Below are 18,995 nucleotides of genomic sequence, written 5' to 3' on the forward strand. Positions count from 1 at the left end.
ATATTATCTTTACATAACAAGTTTATATACCTTGTTTAGCTTTGATGAGATTATTTATTGCACTTGACTAGTTTGAGCTTTGTAGTGCATGTTGTGTGGGAAAGATGTTTATGGTGTTTATCACTTTGTCTTAATCTTGAAGTCACATGTTATTTGACAGTCAGACTTGATCCTTTTGAGAAAGGCATAAATAACCATCTCACCATTATTCACTAGCCAATCATGAACACCTTAGTGCATATCATAAGATTTTGTGCTCGAGAAAGTGTAGCACATGCACAAAAAAAAAAAAAAAAAAAAAAAAACATAAGGTGAAGCCTCGGTTTAAATTGCTTAATACTTAAAATTGGTGTGTACTATTAGGCTTGATGCCAAAATCACATAATTAAAATTGGTGTGTATATTATGAGGCATAAATTCAAGAAACTTACATGATTGCAAATTTATGTTCTAGGAGATATGGGAGTTATATGATGTAACTCTTTAGGTGATAGTCTCTTTCAAATTCTATGTGATGAATTTTGTAGACTTTGTGATTGATTTCTATTTACATATCACCTCACATGTATCTCAAGTTTTTGCTAGTTGCACACACTACACAAGTTACTCTTTGTTAAACTTGGTACATTATATTGTGTGTGTTCTTGTTGTGGCCATCCAAGATTACATGTTCCTGGATTTTGATGCAAAATGTCTTTAATATTTGAGATTTGAGGACAAATTGATTGAAAATCTTGTTTTTGGAAGATCTATGTTGAATTCAAGTTTTTTAAAAAAAAACTTTTAATCTCATACTCATGCATTTTATTCATGAAATATTGTGCTTTGAGGAGTTTCTGTATTAAATTGCTCTTTTTTTTCAAAAATTTGATTTTTCCATGCATCATTAATGCTTAGGATTCACATGCATTGCATTGTTTTTTGTATCCATCTGGCAGTTTTGCGGTCATATCTCTCATTGTTTTCACACATAACATGCATACACTTTGCTACATTAGGTACTTAACTTGATCAAAAATTGATTGATTAATTTTTGAGCTATGTACTTTCTAGTATATGCCTTTTTTATGTGTGAACTGTAGAAAATATTTTTCTTAAGAGATATGATGGATAATCAATGTGCAAATATTTTCTCTACTCATGCAACTGTTTATGGGTTACATAGTGCCATGTTTGCATTTTATTGAAAGAGAGAATATTTTTTCTTCATGTGTATCCTCAACTTAGTTTTTTTAAAACTTGGTTTGTGTCTTTTTCTTTATCCCCAACCCCTTTATTTTTCCCCAAAACTATTTTTCCCAAAACTTGTTTTGTTTTTTCCTATTTTTATAGGGGAAGAAATTTTTTTAACCTTTGTTGCTCATAAGGGCAGTTGTCTCTATTTCTTATAGAGTTGAATTGTTTTGTGTTCCCTTCTTTCTCTATTTTCTCTTCCTCTGTTGCGTATGTTTTCTGTCAACTCTTTGTTTGAGTTGTCTTTGTCAATGCGTGACAAAAAGGGGGAGAGATTTAGATGAAATGTGTGGAAAATACAAGAATGTTCTGTTTAGGGGGAGTTAACATTGAGTTAACATTGTTTTTGATGTATCTAACTTAGGGGGAGAGTTAGATTGCATATTTGTTGATTTACTGTTTTTGTTTTTCTGTCACACATGCGTTTATGCGTTTGTTGAGTGTTTCAGGAAATATACAGGTTGATTCAGTCATGCAGCTGTCTACTCTTGCAACTGATAGATAGTAGTTAGGTTGAATTATTTTTGGGCTATATGTAACTTTGAGCATTTCATGTTTGTGATGTGTTTTGTCACGGATTGCCAAAGGGGGAGATTGTTAGGTTCTAAGAAATTAGGAACTAATGTATTAGAACTTCAATTTGTATTATGTTGGCAAACCATGATCAAAACATAGAGTCTAGGTTTAGGCTTGCTCAAAGTATGTTTATTTGTGAAATTGGAATCGAGTGATTGCAAAATTTATTGGACTAAATCTGCAAGGCTCGATTGATCGAAAATTAGACTCGATCGATCGAACCACGTGCAGATTTATTTTTCTGCAAAGTTCCAATTTAGCCCAAACTCTACTTAAACGTATTAGGGTTCAAGTAAAACTCTCCTATATATAAGGAAAACCCTAGAACGTTTTTTAAAGTGGTTTTTAGAGAGATTAGAGTGCCTCTTTTTGTATTTAGGGTTTTGTACCCAAAGGCTCTCTAAAGGTTGCTCATATTGCGGTTTGTGTAAATCTCTTGAAAGATCTAGAGGAGCTTTCCTTTACACAAACTTAGGGTTTTCAAGGAGGAGATATTTTCTACACCTTGATGATCAAAACAGTTGCTGCCATTATAGCTTAAAGAATATACAAGCGGGGGTGCTTATAGCTGGTGGGAATCCAAGAAAGAAGGAGTCCGTGGATTCGGAGCTTGCACGTGGTCGTGTCAGTAAGTTCTACTGGTTGGTAGCATTAGGAAGTCGAGCGGGGGTGATTGTAAGTCCTTTTGTATGAACTTCGATTTTTTCTGATAGTGGATTCAAGTTTACCTTGAGGATAGCTAGGTCAAATCCTCCCTAGGTTTTTACCGGTTTGGTTTCCTGGGTGATCATATCGTGTGTTATTTATTTTCCGCTGCTTTGCATGATTTGATCTTTATTATTGTGATAATCTAGACTTGTTTAATTGGACTAAGTAACAACTTGGCTAATTACCTAGGTTTAATCAATTGTTTAAGGGGTCTAAAAACTGACATATATTTAATAATTTTTTTAAAAAACCAGCTATAGAGTAGAATTTCCTCGGTTCCTCCTAATAATACTAATTTAATATATATATATATATATATATAATATATTATATAATTAATAAATTTTTTTAAATAACCAGTTCTTCCTATCCTATATAAGAGCCAATTAGTTCACACAAATCCTAATAAATTACTATTGTTGTTTAGTCATTAGTGTTGTTTGTCTTTAAGGAGTTATATTGATACTCATCTTTAGGTTTTTTTAATATATTAATATTTATATTTTTTTCTACTCAATTTAATAATAACAATAAAAATTTGTCAAACCCATGGGTTCAACTCGACCCATGTGGGTTGGGTTGAATTTTTTTTGACCCACCATGGTGGGTTGAGTCAAAAACTCCCCTCAACCTGACCCATGCACACCCCTAGTCTTAACGAATCCCCTTGGACTAGACTCAGTGCCATACTTTATATACTCTCCAAATTAATTGGGACAAAAATGATTTGCGTAAACTGCAGGTTCGGAGAGAGTGTGTAAAATTCCATTTTTTTTTTATTATATATTTTTTCATCTTTAAAAAGTTCTAGTTATATTGACAAGAAATTGCTACATGAAATTAAAAAAAAAAAAATGAAAACCAGAGCTGTAATATTGTAATCTAACTTTATATTATGGGTCTGTTTGGGATCTGCTTATTTTGCTGAAATTGAATTTTTTTTGCTGAAAATACTATAGATAAAGGTAAAAGTTAGCTAAAATAGTACAATTGGACCCATAAATAGTACCAAAAAGTGTAATGGAACCCATGAATAGCAGCAAAAATAAGCTGAATAGTAAAATAAGTTGGCAAAATTAATCATGCCAAATAGACACTGATTGAGCACTAATTTCTCTTCTTAAGCTTTAGACAACCTAGTGGTGGTTTTAAGAATTTTTTTTCCAAAGTGGTCATTAAGAAATTTAAATTATAAAAATCTAATAAAAAGATAACTTTATATATAAACAAAAAAAACACGCAAATACATAAAATCTTACAATTCCCTTTTACGAATTTTCTTATTTTGAAATCATTGTCTCATTCTCAATATTGCAAGCTACATCTCTTTCAGAATTTTAGTTAAATAAAAATTTTCTTGGGCCTTTTCTTTTTGTTTGTAAAGACCTCATAGTCATATGCTGTTAAGGGGACCAAAATTTTAAGGACAAAGTTTTGCTACAACTTAAGTCCCCTTAACAATATATGAGGTCCCCTTAACAATATATTTTGAAAATCTAACTTTGTTACAACTACAACTCTTACTAAACAAATTAACATGACTACATTTTTTGAAATCTAACCATTAAATTGCATGTTATTTATATTCTTAAAGAACATGTCAAATATCATGTCAATCGAATGTTATTTACTATTCAATTCATAAACTTATTTTTATGTATAATTTTAGACTCCAAAAAGTCAAAAACGCAAAATTTAAACATTTGATGAATGACATAGCTATTGGGCTTTGATTTTCTTGAAAATTTTCAAGTATGGAGGATTAAGAAGAAAAAAAATGCAATCCAATAGTAGATTTGTCAAAATTCATATCCAATTAAAAAAAAAATTATTGAGTGGAGTTGTAACTTTAGTGTACAAGGCTACGATCAAGTTTGTATTGTCCAAAGTTTAATAATGTTGGGCCTAAAAAAATTTTGGGTGGTCACAAATTTTTTTGAGGATAAAAAAATCATAAATTTTTAAAATTTATATATAATAATGATTTTTTTCCCAAGTTAGTGTGGTCTTGTGACAACCCTGGTCACAATGAGGAGCTACCCCTCAAACAACCTAACAATGGGGAATGTAGTGAAAATACAGTTTAAACCGAGAAATTTGCTACCCAAAAGAAGAATTGAAAAAAAAAAAAAAAAAAAAAAAAAAAAAAAAAAAAAAAAGAGAGAGAGAAAAGTACTAAGTCATTTTAAAGCAAATTCTATTTTCTTCAATCCAAGCTCGAATTTATTTCGAAGGAACAATAAGATATTGGTCAAATTGCAGTCAAGCCTAGGTTGGCGATGGTCAAATTTGGTACAAGTTAGTAAAATCATTTGAAAATATTATCAAGCCACCGGCTAACTCATAAGTTGATATAAAAAGTGATAGGCCAAGAATGTGTTGACCCCTTGTGATGAATTAATTGATTAATTAGCCAAGTTTATTAATTAATCAAATTAACATGCAATATGCATGATAGCACAAACAAATCACCAATTAATTAAAGTATGCGGTGGAAAATAAATTGAAACGGTGATTTGTTTACGAATGGGGAAAACCTACACGACAAAAACCTCACCGAGTGATTTTAAGGTCACCACTCCCGAGAAACCACTATTATCAAAACAAGTGGTTACAAGTAAAGGAATCTCAGTACCTTATACCAACCTACAGTTGAACCTTACCCAAATACACAATTGGACTTGTTCTGTAGTGACAATCTCTCCTTTTCAATGCACGGCTCCTAGTACGTGACTAACCAATAGATGCACGGATCCAGTACGCGACTTGATCACCAACTTGAGAATGAAGTTGGCTGCAAAGTTCTTATGTTCATCACATGATGAAATCATGAAGTTGCTTGGTTACAAAACCCTATGGTGTACAAACACAGTAGCTTCTTCAAGAGAAAGAAGAACTAGGGTAAACAAGGTTTCTAGTCACACTATTCTTCACACTTGTGGAATTGTGCTCTTGTGTAACATCATCACCTTTTACAGCCCTTAAAATAATCCTTATATATGTTTAGGGTTGTGAGAAAAGAAAGCTCAAACATACATTTACGGATAAAATGAAAATCAGCTCTAAAAAACTAAACTTCATAAATCTCGATAGATAGCTATCTATCGAGCTAGCTGTTGAGCCACAGGCTGAAACAGCTGTTAGGACATATGTGATTTACTTGTTAGGAACATATGTCACTATTTTATGTAATTGGCTAATCCTTTGACAAAACACACTTTACTTGTATTTGGGTAGATTTAGGATGTGTTTAATACTTCAAGAAACCTTGTTTCAAGCTCAAGTGTTAAAACCATGCAAGTCTGTCTAAGAATCAAGTGAGTGTAAGGTTGAATTTAATCAACCATGAAAGTTCAATAACGTGTACAAAAACACTTTTGAACGTTTAGACCCCCAAAAACCAACTTAACCAACACAAGCAATATGTCAAACAACAAGTGTGCGGAAACTTAACATATGCTATAATATGAAATTGGTTAAACAACTATCTAAGCCATAACAAAATAAACCACAGCAGATAATGTAAAGGCAGAGATAGAGAGGAAGGAAAATGCAAACACAAAGATAACACCCGATGTGTTATCGAAGAGGAAACCGAAGACCTCGGCGAAAAACCTCTCCGCCGCCCTCCAAGCGGTAATCAATCCACTAGAAAATACAGTTGGGATACAAGGACAGCAATAGACCCTCCAAGCCTAATCTACCCAGTGCACCTAAGCCCTCCAAGCTTCTTACTCCAACGAGGTTGCGCCGAACCTTTTTCTTTTCTAGCTTTCCGGATTCCGCTACTACACCGTAGCATCAACCAATGAAGATTGGCTCCTTCCTAACTGCTTCCCAGAACTCCAAACGACTGTCTCACAGAGATGATAATGGTGAGAACCAGGTTTGGTATAATGCCTCTCAAGGATTTGACAATGGAGAGGAAGAGAGTGAGGGATTTTGATGAGACTCTAAGGTAGAGATTGTGGGTGAAACAATCTGGTTTTTCTTTAGGGTTTCTCTCTCAAAATTCTCTCTGGAAGCTCTCTTTCAATCGTGGGTTAAAAGGGTATTTATACTGAAGAGGAGTGGAATGCGAAACGTCAGGTTTTTCCAAAACAGGGGTGGCTCGCGGCTTGACCTCGCGGCTTGACTAAGTCGCGAGTTCCAGTCGCGAGTTAACCGTATGGCCAGTTGTCCTGTTTTGTCCTGTAGTGCTCCAGCTAGCATGACTGTTCAGCTTCCAGCATGCTTGGCACGTGTGCAGATTCTGGCGGGTTGAAGCCGCGAGTCCAGTCGCGAGTCCCAGCCGCGACACTCTGTTTTCTTGCACATTCTTGAGCAAACTTCACACTATCTCACTCACTACCCTTACAACAATCCCACCTAAATACAGGGTTACTAAATGCTGAATTACAAGCAAATTTGGCACGGAATAAAGCCAATTAGATGGTTGAATAAATTCAACCTTACAATCTCCCCCTTTGGCTATTCCGTGACAAAACCCTAAAACAGACTCTAGACTTAACATGTGAGTTGGGAACAGTTGATCAAAACTCACTCACACCTAATTCTAGAAGCTGTGAAGCACTTGAATCATATGAACATAAACTCCTGAAACACAACAATACACCATGATTATTGTAAGCAGAAAATTATAAATGCATATGAAACAGGCAAAAAGAGATCAAGCATAAGATGGAGTTAATGAACAAACCATGGCTTGATCAACCAAGTGAACACCACAAAGTAGTGATCACAGTGTTCATTCACACTTAGAATGAACACAAAGACATACAAGTTAACAAGCACAAGGCAAGACACTTGTATTCTCAACACTCAACCAATGCATAGCACACATGACATATGCATCTAGGAACAATCCTACAAGGGCACAAGAGTGACAGTACATAAACCACAATGCAGAACATTTAGATTTAAAATACTGATTTCACATAGCATAAAGGCTGCACTTAAGCATGGTACAAACCACAAGGCCTACAAACTATGCATAAAACATAAACCCTCAAAGCTTACAAAAGCATATGGGTACAAACACATTATATTGAATAAAAACTTAAACAATATAAACTAAAAGTGCATAAAGTTTCTCCCCTTCAAAGTGATTAAAGTTTCTCCCCTTCAAAGTGATGAGAAGCTGTGATGCACTTGGAACATATATACTTGTAACCTGAAACACTTGCACAAAACACATTAGACCCTCAAGGTAAAGCAAGTAATAAAAGGACAAGTATAATGTAACAAGTAAATTGCGGTCAAGTAAACATGATGTGAAACATGTGAGCAACTTGATCATACACCAAAATAGTCATATAGAAATGACTACAATGATCTCATAGCAAAGCAAAAGATCATCTGAACATGCATTCAAAGAAGCACAATAGCATAGGGATATATGCATGTCCAAAGCACAAACATGATGCAATGAGAACACCAAAGCATAACACAAAGCACCATAAAGCCAACAAGAAAACAAACAGAACAAGGTTTTCTAGTTAACACAATGCCTTCTCCCCCTTGGTATATGCATCTCCCCTATGGAATATCTCTCCCCCTACAAATGTGCATGAGAAATAGAATTTCTCCCCCTAAGGATGTGCACAAGAGTCATATAGAAAAGACAAAATACTCCGAAACATTCTCTAGAGTATACTCTCCCCCTTTTTGTTAGGAATAGACAAAATTTTCTAAGACAAAACGCTCAAAGACAAAATTTTGAAAAATTTTCTAAGTGTTTTTCGCGACTGGAGGGTCTACCCGCGAGGGAGTCGCGAGCTGAGCTGCCAAAATCTCTGAGTAACCCTCGCGACTGGACCTTCCACTCGCGAACAAGTTGCCAAAAATGACCCGCGAAGACGCGACTGAGTCTCACGACTTGACTTACCCGCGACTGAGTCGCCAAAACAGGGCAAAACTGGGTTTCTTGAAAATTTTCAGATTTTTTTAACAAAAATACTTTCCAAAAACACCTAAAACACTCAAAAATCTTTTTGGCTTGAATTAACAAAGATTGAGCATGTGAAAACACATTTCATCAAGTACAATCACACAAATGAATATGGCATTTATTGAACATAAACTTGTGTGTTGTGTGTGGATATCAACAATGAAATAATCCTTAGTCTAATGTGAAGCTTCAATGATCAATTCAACCAAGGCATACACAATTAGCACTAGATCAAGTGATCCATCTCAATTATAGAAATATGTATATATGACCTCCCACAAGACTTGATAACATATCTTGGAGCTTTACATTTGACTCCATAACATTTGATCATTTTGATCTCTTGAGACAATCGCCTCTCATTGTGAGAGTGATATTTGATATTTCATTTTAATGAACAAGCCTTTGGCTTTTTGAATAAACATTCTCTTTAATATAAGGTCGCTTACCCTTTTTCCTAGTCGAATACTAGAATGTGCGACAGGCTTTTGCAGCTCAATATCTCTTTTCATTTGGAGATTTACATTTGGTGAGCTCTTCTTAGCAAAAACAAAAATAAAGAGTGGGAAGATATATAGACACAAGTCTATGCAAGTTTCAAGATCAACATAACCATTCACTAATCATTCATGACAAGTTTGAAGATCTATTTACAACAATCACATAGATTTCAAGATTTCTTCCACAGTGATATGAGTGCAAAGAAACAAGCAATGCTCGAAAATGCACAAAGCCATTAGCACAAAGGTACAAGGCAAAACAAGTTTTGAGACAAAACTCAACAACGTCGATCAAGCTTTTTGATTTTCTACTTTTTATGTAGTTTTTGATTTTTACACACACAAACCAAAGACATAAAAGTAAGATCAAAACAAAAACAAAACAATGCATATAAAGATATGCATGATGCACAAATGCATGACAATGAAGCATCTAATGCATGAAGGGTCCTACAAAGATCGAAAGAATTAGATCAAGGACCAAAGGAGCAAAAGTTCAACCATAGGAACCCTTCCTCATCCAAACAGAACAATTGTTTGGAATGAGTGTCTCATGAGAAGTGAGACGAGGGTTGGAAGAATGAGAACCGGAGATGCACATAGTCAAGGAGTTAAGAGCATTAAACATTTTCTTTAACAACATGCTATTTTCACTCAAATCCAGTTTACTCTTTTTAGCACAACTTCCAAAAAGCTCAAGTTTCTCTTTTCTTTTGATTCTCTTAAGAGCTTCAAACTTAGAGCAATGAGGTCTTAGATGACCAAAGGCACCACAATGGTGACAAATAATGTGTTTAGGTCCACTAGGCTTTTTGGGAATGGATCTAGCAACATGGTTTTGTTCCCTCTTCAACTTATGACATTGAGGTCTTATATGACCAATCACACCACAATGGTGGCAAGTTGGAACAAACTTAGATCCATCCAAAGCCTTAGGTTGAGACCTAAACGAAGGCTTTGACTTAACAGCCTTTCTCTCCACCTTTTGATTTCTTTTATGTGGAGGAATGTACACCGATTTGTCCTTTAAAGTAGAACACACACTAGGTACAAAATCAGGTACCACAACATGATTGCAACAAACATTATCATCCTTTTTAACAATAGGTTCAGCAATCAAACACTTGGCATGCATCTTAAGAGATTCATTTTCACATTTAAGATCATCAACAAGTTTGTTAGACAAAACAAGTTTAGCATCCAAGTCCATATTCAAACATTCAAACTCTTTCAGCTTTTCAAGAGAAATTTCAGCAAGTTTTTTATATTTCTCAACCAATTTGTTGGATTCATTGAGCTTAGCAATCAAATCATCCTTTTCACAAAATAACTTGCTCAAATTCTTTTGAAACTTCTTAGCATTTTTCTTGAAGAGTTTGTCAACAACACCCATAGATTCAAATAACATGTCATCACACTTATGAGGATTACCACTCATAGAGGCATTTTCACAAACACGTGGCATGTTACATTCATCACCAACCAAATCATGCAAAGAGTCATACAAAGCACAATCCATGGCAAATAAACACAAGGGGTCAAGGATCACACTTAGGTATTTAAACCACAACAAGTGTACCCGCTCTGATACCAATTGAAAGTTCAATAACGTGTACAAAAACACTTTTGAACGTTTAGACCCCCAAAAACCAACTTAACCAACACAAGCAATATGTCAAACAACAAGTGTGCGGAAACTTAACATATGCTATAATATGAAATTGGTTAAACAACTATCTAAGCCATAACAAAATAAACCACAGCAGATAATGTAAAGGCAGAGATAGAGAGGAAGGAAAATGCAAACACAAAGATAACACCCGATGTGTTATCGAAGAGGAAACCGAAGACCTCGGCGAAAAACCTCTCCGCCGCCCTCCAAGCGGTAATCAATCCACTAGAAAATACAGTTGGGATACAAGGACAGCAATAGACCCTCCAAGCCTAATCTACCCAGTGCACCTAAGCCCTCCAAGCTTCTTACTCCAACGAGGTTGCGCCGAACCTTTTTCTTTTCTAGCTTTCCGGATTCCGCTACTACACCGTAGCATCAACCAATGAAGATTGGCTCCTTCCTAACTGCTTCCCAGAACTCCAAACGACTGTCTCACAGAGATGATAATAGTGAGAACCAGGTTTGGTATAATGCCTCTCAAGGATTTGACAATGGAGAGGAAGAGAGTGAGGGATTTTGATGAGACTCTAAGGTAGAGATTATGGGTGAAACAATCTGGTTTTTCTTTAGGGTTTCTCTCTCAAAATTCTCTCTGGAAGCTCTCTTTCAATCGTGGGTTAAAAGGGTATTTATACTGAAGAGGAGTGGAATGCGAAACGTCAGGTTTTTCCAAAACAGGGGTGGCTCGCGGCTTGACCTCGCGGCTTGACTAAGTCGCGAGTTCCAGTCGCGAGTTAATCGTATGGCCAGTTGTCCTGTTTTGTCCTGTAGTGCTCCAGCTAGCATGACTGTTCAGCTTCTAGCATGCTTGGCACGTGTGCAGATTCTGGCGGGTTGAAGCCGCGAGTCCAGTCGCGAGTCCCAGCCGCGACACTCTGTTTTCTTGCACATTCTTGAGCAAACTTCACACTATCTCACTCACTACCCTTACAACAATCCCACCTAAATACAGGGTTACTAAATGCTGAATTACAAGCAAATTTGGCACGGAATAAAGCCAATTAGATGGTTGAATAAATTCAACCTTACAAACCATCTTGTTGACTTTATTTCATGCCAATTTTCTTGTAATTCAGCACTTAGAAACCCTGTATTTAGGTGGGAATCATGTAAGAGTAGTGTGTAAGAGAGTGTGAAGAAATGCTCAAGAAAGTGCACTGAAGCAGGGACTCGCGACTGGATCTCGCGGGTGGCTCGCGACTGGCAAGCCGCCAGAAGATGCACACAAGTGAAGCATGCAGAGAAGTTGAACCGTCATGCTAGTTGTAGCACTATAGGACAAAAAGTCCAGACTAGCCATTCAGTTAGCTCGCGGCTTGGACTCGCGACTCAGTCAAGTCGCGAGGCCAAGTCGCCAGTCCACTCTGTTATGGAAAAACTGACTCTTCGCATTCCTTTCTCACTCTAGTATAAATACTCCTTATACCCACGAAATATAGAGAGCTCCCAGAGAGAATTTTGAGAGAAAAACCCTCGAGAAAAACAAGATTGACTCATCCACAATCTTTACATATTGATTCTCCGAATTCCGCAACTCTCACCCTCTCCATTGTTACATCCTCGAGAGGTACATTAGCCAAAACCGTTTCTCACCATACCCATATCTGTGAGAAGGCTATTTGGTGCTTGGGAAGTAGTTAGGAAGGGACCAATTGATATTGGTTGATGCTATGGGTTATAGCGAAATCCAGTAAGTTAAAGAATAAATAGGTTCGGCGTAACCTCATTGGAGTAGGAGCTTAGAGGGCTTAGGTACACTAGGTAGATTAGGCTTGGAGGGTCTTCTGCTGTTCATGTATCCCAACTTCATTCTTTAATGGATTATTGACCGCTTGGAGGACAACGGAGAGGTTTTACATCGAGGGCTTCGGTTTCCTCTTCGATAACATATCATTGTGTTGTCCTTGTGTTTGCATCTCTCTTCCCTTAATCATTGCCATTTAATTTCTACTATGGATGTGATTTTATTTGGTTTATATTGTTTATCAATTCAGTTATAAGCTTACGTTCATTTTCCGCACATATATTGTTTGATAATAAGCTTGAATTGGTAATTTGTGAATTGGGGGTTTAAACGTTCAAGTTGTTTTACACACTATTTGAACATTCAGTGAGAAAGTGCTGAATTTTAAAGCTCAATAGCTGCTCGACACCTCTCGACACCTGGCTTATCTATCAAGCTCTTCAGTTGCTTCTTATCGCAATCTCGACATCTCTTAATAGCTAGGTCGATCGATCGAAAAAATTTCTGTCCCCTCGACACCTGCTCGACACCTCCTCGATCGATCGAGAATTATTGAGAATTACTAAATTCAGATTTCCAGATCTGATTTTCGGCCTATGCTGAGATGTATGTGTAGGGTTTCTTTTCTCACAACCCTAGACATATATAAGACTTATTTCAGAGGCTGTCACATAAGAGAATACAAGGAGAACATATGCAAAAGGTGACCAATGCCTTATTCTCTCTAAAAGAAGCTACTACGTCTTTGCGCCTTAGGGTTTTGTAATCAAGTGCTTCTTGATCTTCATTGTTGATGAAGTGAAAAACTTTGCAGCCAACATCTTCTTCTAGTTGGTGTGTTAGTCACGTACTGGGAGTCATGCATCATTGGTTAGTCACGTACTGGGATCCATGCAAAAAGGGTGGCATTCATATATTGAAGAGTTCAGAGGTTTTGAAGCGGTAGAAGATTTCTGCTGTGAGTTCATCTACGGGGATTGTAGAGTCTAGGGACAAAGGTTTTGTACTAGATCTGAAACTTCACTTTACTATAGTGAATTGCTTTTCGGGAAGGTTTCCTTCTAGGTTTTTTACTGTGAAACTAGTTTGTTTCATTGGTTTTCCTGGGTCATCATATCTTGTCTTATTTATTTTTCTGCTGCATGATTTTGACATGATATTGATGTTTGTTTGTTTTAACAAGTTTTATTCATAATAAATCTAATTAACAACTTGGGTTTAAAACTTGTTAATTCTATCAACCGGGGTCTAAATTTCCTAACAAAAACTTTTAAACTTCGATAGATGCTAGCTGTCGAGTTTTAAAATCCAGCACTTTCTCACTTGTTTCTTGAACAGACTTGCATGTCTTTAGCACTTGAACTTGAAACCTTGTTTCTTGAAGCATTAAACACATCCTAAATCTACCCAATTACAAGTAAAGTGCATTTTGTCAAAGGATTAGCCAATTACATAAAATGTAGACATATGTTCCTAACATGATTCACATATGTCCTAATAATCTCCCCCTTTGGCAATCCATGACAAAACCACAACAAACAAATGAACATATGAGAGAAGTCATAAATCACTCAACTCATATTCACTTGTTGAATACAATAAAATCTATCCTAACGCAAACTCTTGAAAATCTTTGCAAGAAGAGAGTTTATGGCAAGTAAACTTTGACAACCTATATTTTTGAAACACTTTAAACAAATCTCATCACGACATCTTAGTGTGAAACATAAATAATAGATCGGTAAAACAACACATGTAAAGATCGGTAAAAGAACTATAATAACAACCTTAAATGTATATATATTAACAAGTACAAGGTTTGCTATCACAACATGATCACAAGATCCAAGGTACACGAACAATGTATCTAAAATAGAGAGAAAAGAAAAAGATACATAAAATCCTCACTACATCCCTCAAAATATGAACACTCCCCCTAAACAAAATCTCCTATACTAACCCTCCCCCTATGAGTATGACTACTCTTGTCTCAAAACTACTCCCCCTTTTTTGTCACGACTGACAAAGGGTAAGTAAATCAAGTAGACATCTCATCATCACTAGGAGAGCTAGCACTATCATCCTCATCACCATCATCATCAGAGTCACCATCGTCGTCCTCGTCCTTAGAAGCCTTTGGAGAAGGAGAAGGAGACTCAATGAAGCCACTAAGGCGAGCCTGCCATCGAGCAATACGGCCGACATGGGTGTTCACTTAACACAACTCATCACTGAGAGTGTGAAGGCGAGCATCCATGCGTTAAAGCTATGCCATGATCTCATTAAGACTCACACCACCCGCAGAAGAAGAGGGAGCAGAGGTGGATAGAGTTGAAGAAGTGGGAGGAACTATCGTCTGTGTGTGGGGCTGCCTCGGTCTCAACTGTTCTGTGCTCCGTTGAATGGTAGCAACGTCAATGGCACCCATGACGAAGAAAGGATTAGACGGAGGATAGGAGATAGAAAAATGGCAAAGAATCCTCATGATAGCTGAAGGAAAGATGAGCTTATCACGGGTCGCCCTGTCCCTATAGACATCTATGAGGGAAAAGATAAAGTGAGAAGGGAAGTCAATAGAAAGATCCTCAATGAGGGATAACAAAAAGTGAGCACGAGGCTCTGTGATAGTGTTATAATGTGACAAAGGATGAAGGATAAAAGTCATTACCATGTTCAAAAATCTCGGACCTTTAGCAAAGGTCGAGAAATGGGTGTTCTGACGATCACCCCAAACAGAAGGAGTCTCACAAAACAAAGACATAAGCTCGTCTTTGGACACGGTCCTCAAACGATCATAACCAGGGTAGTCAGGATGCACTACCCTCGAGACATAAAGTACCTCAGATACAATATCGGAGTGACCACAATGTGCATACCTCGAATGCGAGTAGAAAACTGAGGTACTGAAGAATCAAATCCATGCATGTTGGAGTAGAACTCTTGAATAATCACGGAGGGACAAGTGACCGGGGTGCCACAAAGCGACTTCCAACCCCTACTGTAGATGACAGTGGGAAGTGCAGTGTCAGAGAAATCAAACAAAATAACTTGGCATTCCAAATGAATGCCTCGTCGAGAGAAGTTCTCCGAGAAGTCCTTATGGGCTTTCTCATCACGAAACCGAACAGAAGAAGGTGTAGGATCAGAGGAAGAAGATGCCCCAGAATGTAGAGGGTTCTAGGACGGAGTAGATTTGCGTTTAGGTGCCATGAAGCAACTAATGCAAGAAAGAGAGATAGAGGGAAAGAGAGAGACAATCAAAAAAGCACCAACAAGACAATATATCAAAATATAAATAATTGAAGGTATGTATGCATGAAAATGCATGAACATGTGACATGCAAATATAAGTGCATCGTGGGCTCATCCCAATCCAAACCAACCAGCACACAACATAGCAACAAAGTAAAAACACATCTAAAATACATGAAACATTGTTATAATGCACATGTGATGCAATGCATGAAGTTTAAAACTCAATGAAGCAACACCCAACCCAAGAATTGCACAAAAAGTTCATTAATTTGAAAAACCCCAAAGTTTATCAAAAATCCCAAAAGTTAGGTCAAAAGATATGAAATGCATGATAAAGAGGAAGAAAGAATCTTACCAGATGAAGAACAAAGATCTTAAGACCGAAAAAGAAGTGAGGAAGAAGAAATGCTTAAGTTTTGGGTGTTTGAGAGTGAGAGAAGAGAGAAACTATTGAGAGAGATCGAAAGAATTGAGTCTAAAATCACAAGGCGCGTATTTATAGGAAGTTCATAAACCTCGATCAATCGAGAGCTACCGAGAGCTATCAATGTTTAAAAACGTGCTTTATAGCTGTCGAACCAACTATCGAGGATCTAACGAGAGGTTTTCTCAACAAAGAAGCTCGATGGATCGAGACAGCTATCGAGCATCCAGAAAGTTTCTCGATGGATCGAAGTAGCTATCAAGAGCTATCGAGAATGCGATAAAAAAAAGTTGAAGAGCTCGATAGGTAGGATAGCTATCGAGAGGTATCGAGATAGCTATCAAGATTGCTCAAAAGTAATTTTTCAAAGAAGAGAAAAACACAGATATGAATGCAATCAAACATGCTACTCAAACAAAGATCTAAGCAAAAATTTAAGCTCTCAAAATCATCTCTCAACAAGAAAAATGTTAAGCACATAGCTCCCAAAACACACACACACAAAAGTAGTAAAGAATATTGCATGTAGTGTGTGAAAAAATATTGCAAGATTGCATAAGTGTCTACATGTTATGACGATTTGAGATATGAGAAAATAACTCACAAACAATCATAATTGTTTGATGGGGACTATCACCTTTGAGATACATCCTATAACTCCCACATCTCCTAGAATACACGCTTGCAATCATATATAAAGCATTTTGATCTTTTTGCTTTTATTTTTATTTGCATATTTTTCTTTTTAAGCAAATCATTCATGGGCATATAGGAGAGAAAAAGAAATACCCAAAGATGTTAAGCATTTGACATTGCACTTTTGCTGTGCTGAAGCATACAAATGTCAATTCATGATTGGCGGACAATAGTGGTGAGATGGTTATTTATGCCTTTCTCTTAGGATTTTATAGTCCTTCCCGTCAAAAAGAGTGATATGAGTGTTAAGTATAAGAGATTACTTAATCTTACTCATCACAAACACAAGCCGCTAAGCTCACTTGCTTAGTTATGCATAGAGATGCTCATCTAAGCTACAAAGGATACAAAGTTTAGAAAACTTTGTTTCAATGGCCATCCAAGGTACACAAGTACCAATGTACACAAACACACACTGTTTTTGTATTTTTCTGATTTTTCATTTTTTTAAAATTTTTATATGAAAAACAAAATAAACCAAAATTGAAAAGAAAACAAACAAAAACAAGTTAAACAAAGCAATGCATAAAACTAGATGCAAATGCATGAGAAAGAAGGAGGAGAATGAGAGATCAATCCATGGAGATGACACCAATGTTTTGGCAAAGGAATTCAAACCGTTTGCTGTCAAGAGGTTTGGTAAACAAATCGGCTTTCTGATCATCAGTGTGAATAAATTCAAGAGTAAGAGTACCATCTTCAATAAGCTCCCTAATGAAGTGATGTCAGATCACTATGTATTTAGTTCGAGAATGTTAAACCGAATTCTTAGAGATATTGATGGCACTGGTATTGTCACAGTAGATAGTAAGATGCTCTTGACAGATACTGTAATCATGGAGGAGTTTTTGCATTCATAAAAGTTGGGTGCAACAACTACCAGCAACGATGTACTCAGCTTCAGTAGTGGATAATGAGATGGAATTCTGCTTTTTGCTCATCCAAGAGACAAGATTATTACCCATATAGAAACAACCCCCCGATGTACTCTTTCTATCATAAGCTAAGACATCATTTGTGTCCTTGCTGTACCACACACCAAAGTCAACAATGGTTTTGACATACTTTATGATTCTTTTCAAAGCAATCATATGAGACTCTTTGGGATTAGCCTGATATCTAGCACACACTCCTACACTGTAACTAATGTCAAGTCTACTAGCAATAAGGTAAAGAAAGCTACCTATCATGCTTCTATAAAGAGATGAATCTACACTTTTACTTAAAAAGTCAATGGTGAGTTTGACATTTGGGCTCATAGTGGTTCTAACAGAACTAGCAAATTCCAAACCAAACTTCTTCACAAGATTTTTAGCATATTTAGATTGAGATAGGAATATACCTGAATCTTGTTGACGAATCGGCAATCCAAGGAATTGAGTTAGCTCTCCAATCATGCTCATCTCAAACTCGGCCTGCATGAGTTTTGAGAAGCTATGAGCAAGTTCATCCTTAGTTGACCCAAAGATGATAGCATCAACATAGACTTAAGCAACCATCAACTCGCCGTCTTCCCTCTTTATGAAGAGAGTTTGATCAATTTTTCCTCTGGTGAACCCATGTCACACCAAGTATTGTGTGAGTCGATCATAACAAGCTCTAGGACCTTGCTTTAACCTATAAAATGCCTTCTTGAGGTACAACACATGATCCGGAAAGTGTGGATCAATGAATCCTTTTGGTTGAGCCATATAGACATCTTTTTTAAGTAGCCCATTCAAGAATGCAGTCTTCACATCCGTTTGACAGAGCTTGAACCTTAAGTAACATGCCAGAGCTAGGAGAATTCTGATGGACTCCATACGGGCTACCAGAGCAAATGTCTTATCATAGTCTTCTCCTTCCATTTGTGAGTATCCTTGAGCTACAAGACAAGCCTTGTTGTGGATCACATTACCCTCCTCATCAGTTTTATTGTGGAATATTCACTTTGTGCCGATGATGTGCTCACCCTCCGGTCTAGGTACCAAGGTCCAGACATCATTCTTCTGAAACTGAAGCAGTTCATCATGTATAGCTTCAACCCAGCTTTCATCCTGAAGAGCTTCCTCAACTTTAGTGGGTTCAACCTGCGATAAGTAACAAGAATAAGACACAAAGTTAGCAACACATTTATCAACTGTACGCTTTCTTAGTGTAAGTTCATTCATGTTTCCCACAATAACTTCAAAAGGATGATTCAATTTGATCCTGGAGGAAGGTCCTTTCTTTTCATGGGTTTCAAAATCAGGTGA

The 18,995-nt window shown here is 36.8% G+C and overlaps 1 pseudogene; it reads right to left on the reverse strand.

Annotated features, from left to right (window-relative positions):
- The window catches only part of LOC126690135 (metalloendoproteinase 1-like), a 29,830-nt pseudogene extending 11,222 nt beyond the window's left edge, over positions 1 to 18,608 (reverse strand).
- Between the last annotated feature and the right edge of the window lie 387 nt (positions 18,609 to 18,995).

The sequence above is a fragment of the Quercus robur genome, chromosome 6 (genome assembly GCF_932294415.1).
Source record: "Quercus robur chromosome 6, dhQueRobu3.1, whole genome shotgun sequence".
Taxonomy (NCBI): Eukaryota; Viridiplantae; Streptophyta; class Magnoliopsida; order Fagales; family Fagaceae; genus Quercus; species Quercus robur.